This window comes from Curcuma longa, chromosome 5 (genome assembly GCF_044706935.1).
Source record: "Curcuma longa cultivar G26 ecotype Majalengka, Jawa Barat chromosome 5, ITB_CL_G26_1.1, whole genome shotgun sequence".
Lineage (NCBI taxonomy): Eukaryota > Viridiplantae > Streptophyta > Magnoliopsida > Zingiberales > Zingiberaceae > Curcuma > Curcuma longa.
The window spans coordinates 13,550,756-13,554,744 of NC_133865.1; the positions used below are offsets into that span (position 1 = coordinate 13,550,756).

Below are 3,989 nucleotides of genomic sequence, written 5' to 3' on the forward strand. Positions count from 1 at the left end.
TCGGTGGTGTACCAAATGAAGACACCAATTTAATTACATTTAGAAAACTTTTTAGATAATTGCAGCACTATGAAGTTTAACAGGGTTGATTTTGACACAGACAAATTATTGATGTTCAAGACCTCACTCAGAGATAGGGCAAGATCTTGGCTTGATTCTCTTCCACCAAATAGAATCACTACTTGGAAACAATGCGAACAACTTTTCCTGAACAAATTCTATCCACCAAGTAAGCTAGCCTACATGCACAACATGATTCAAGCTTTACACAATTGGATGGTGAGTCTCTATTTGAAGCTTGGGACCGATTCAAAGGGCTGTTGAGACAGTGCCCACACCATGATTTAGAGAAATGGCTTGTACTTCACACATTCTACAATGGGATCAACTATCACGAAGGTATATTTAGATTCTGCTGCAGGAGGTGCTCTAATGAACAAAAACTTGGAAGAAGTCGAAGACATAATTGAAAGTGTGGCTCTCAACCATCACCAATGGGCTACTGAGAGAAGTAATCCTTCTAAAACTCCTGAAAAATATGAAGTAGACAATATTACTCTGTTAAATGCAAAGATGGAAGCCCTCAACAAGAAAATTAATAATATAAACACTAGGAAAGTTAATGCGGTATCAACATCATGTGAATTTTACGGTGATTCAAGCTATACAAAGGAGGTGTGCCAAGTGGGATTATTTCAAGCGCAGGTCGCTCAACTTGAATAATATGACGTCATTGGTATATTCAATCAAAGAAACAACCCGTACTCTAATACTTACAATTCAGGTTGGAGGAATCACCCAAATTTTTCATATCACAACAACCAAGGAGCATCTTTTCCGTCTGCACCAAAGCAAAATGAAGAAATGTCCGACATCCAGAAACTTCTGAAGATGATGGAAGAACAAAGGGCAGAGAACCGTCAAATATTTTCTCAATTTCAAGGTGATATAGCAAAGCTCAATGAAAAATTCGATGACTATGATAAGAGGTTGAGGATGCAAGAAACACAAATAGCACATATTAGTTCTTCTATTTCATCAAGACAAGTGGGTGCACTTTCAGAAAAACTACACTTTAATCCTATGGAGCACTGTAAACCTATCGAACTGAGGAGTGGATGGATCTTGAAGGACAGAGAAACACAAGGGACTGCTCCTTTAAGGGATATTTTAGGCACGTCAACCGTCGAACAACTTCCTTTCCCTATGCCTACTGCTGGAGACAAATCGAAAGTGTTGGGATGTATACTAGAATCCTAACTATGTAAATAAATATTCTGAAATGAGAATCATATTTGGTCAATATTTTGTAGTGTCCATTTAATCTATACTGTAGATTAACATGGTGTGCGAAGTCACACACAGAAGACCATGTTATCAGCCCCTTGTAGATTATAAATAGTGTTCACAACCAAGATGGATTGGACAAATCATCAGTGGTTGTAGTGTAATTTGGTCTTAGTCTGTCTTGACTATAGAATTACACTAGTACACTTAGTGTGTATTGAGCTGGACCTTAGTTCACCAAATTCATCAAAGGGCTAATGTCAACAAAAAAAATAACAGAGGCTAGGCACACGGTGGCTCTAATGAAGGAGGTCAATGCAATAATTCTCAACAACAATCCTCCTCCCAAACTCAAAGATCTAGGAAGCTTTATCCTCTCGTGCAAAATTGGTAAGATGACTATTGGTAGGGCATTCTGTGACTTAGGAGCAAGCGCCAGCATAATTCCCTATACGACGAGTATAAAATGTGGATATACGGACCTTAAACTCACCACCATGACCATCCAACTAGCAGATCATTCTTGTAGACACCCGATGGGTATAGTGGAGGATGTTCCAGTAGAAGTCGAAGGATTCACTGTTCTTACTGATTTCGTTGTGCTTGACATGGAAGAAGATCCGTCAATCCTGATTATTTTAGGAAGGCCGTTTTCAGCCACTACAGGGGCAAAATCGACATAAAGAATAATAGGCTATCCTTGGAAGTTGGAAACAAGAAAGTAAATTTTAACCTCTCGTTGGATTCAAATACTTATCTTCCAGACAAAGAACGCTGCTGTAAGTTGGATGACAACCGAACAAAAGAAAAATCATCGCCAACGGAAGAACCCGTACCGGCCGGGATAACAAAGAATTTTTTTTGAAAAGAAATAGAAATACATAGTGCCAGCCAGGGCCCGACTACGAGGGCTCAACCAATAGGCCCTGTTCACACGTGCGAAATAGGGGTCGAGCTAAAGACCTTAAACAAGCGCTTCTTGGGAGGCAACCTAAGAGTTTTTTATATTTTTCCTTTTGTTCATTTTTATTTTAGTTATTAATTTTTTTCTTTTTGTCTGTAGGAGATTTTGGAGCTGTACCTCAAATAAAGCTATGTCGTGTCTACAAGACACGGTCGTGCCTCGTCTACAGAACAACACCAAGTCGAGGTCGTGCCAACTGGACATAGCCGTGTCTCTCCTTACGTAGACCTGCTCCAAGACCATGTTTACCTGACACGATCATGTACACTCCTCAAAGGGGCAACTTCATGAGGTCGTGCCAACCGAGCATGGTCGTGCTGTTGGGATGTATACTATAAGCCTAGTTTTTGTATGAACATCTAATTTGAAATGAGAATCACTTTGGTCAAATGTTTTCATTTTATATTTCTGATATATGTTAATGCAGTTGCCCACTTAATTTATATTATAGATAACATGGTATGTGATGCCACACAAAAGATCATATTATCAGTTCCTTATAAATTATAAATAGTAGCTCACAACCAAGATGTATTGGGACAAACCATTGGAATGATTGTAGTGTAATTGGTATTAGTTTATCTTGACTATAAAATTACACTAGTACACTTTATGTGTATTGAGCAGGACCATTTGAGGTTGTTCGATTTATACTGACTATATAATCGAACTAAACCTTTGTTATTATGGATGTGCGTCCTCTTAATCCCAATATAATAACAAGCACAAATACTTAGTATTTATTTCTTTAACTTATCAAAGGGTGAGATTTATTCGTTAAATCAAGAGGCCTGATGAGTTGGGAGATAATGTTATGTATATGGTGTGTTGTTGATTATAAAAGAAATCTGTGTCCTAATTATTTAGGCTGATAATGTCCTCTTGAGGAGCTCATAAGGATTATCATGTAAACCTTCCAAGTGGACTTAGTCCGCATGATAATAAAGTTGAGTGGTACTACTCTTGGTATTAGATGTTAATTAATTGAGTTGTCAATAACTATTTAATTAACGGACATACGATATCTTAAACACAGGGAGATTAATGCACTTATGATAAGAATGAACCCATATTGTAATATTGGATTGGTGCGGTAGTTCAATAATAACCCTTTAGTGGTATGAGTTATTATTGATGGACTTGAGTTGGGTATTCAGGCTGAACATAGGAAGCCCAAGCCCATCAGGAGGCCTAAACCAATTCCTCCTCTAGGTCCCTGTTGTAGCCTCTAGAAAAAGCCTCATATCCACCTAACAGAATTTCTGTTAATTCTGTTATCCAATAGAATTCTATTAATTTTGTTATCCAATAAAATTCTGTTAATTCTGTTATCCAATAGAATTTTGTTAATTTTATTATCCAATAAAATTTGGTTAATTCTGTTATTTTTTCCTAAACTTTCTAAGGCGGCAAGGCTATAAAAGGGGAGAATAGGAGGCGGCCAAACACACAATTTTTGCTTCTTGTCTTGCCTCCTAGGGTCGGCGCCCAACACATAAAACTCTCCCCTTCTCCTTTTCTAGGGTCGGCGCCACCTCAAGCTTCCTTCTCCTTGCCTAGGGCCGGCGCCACCTCAAGCTTCCTTCTCCTTGCTTAGGGCTGGCCCCACATCAAGCTTCCTTCTCCTTGCTTAGGGTCGGTGCCCCTTTAGGCTCCTTCTCCTTGCTAGGGTCGGCACCCTTCTCTTGTCCAAGAGGAGAGGAGAGGAAGAGAGAAGAAGAAAGGAAGAGAGGAAAGG

At 38.9% G+C, this 3,989-nt stretch overlaps 1 non-coding gene across 1 annotated transcript; it reads right to left on the bottom strand.

The window, feature by feature from the left end:
• Window positions 1-241: 241 nt before the first annotated feature.
• On the bottom strand, window positions 242-346 carry LOC141830251 (small nucleolar RNA R71). The gene has a single exon (XR_012601942.1). It is a non-coding gene; the product is annotated as a small nucleolar RNA R71 (small nucleolar RNA).
• Between the last annotated feature and the right edge of the window lie 3,643 nt (window positions 347-3,989).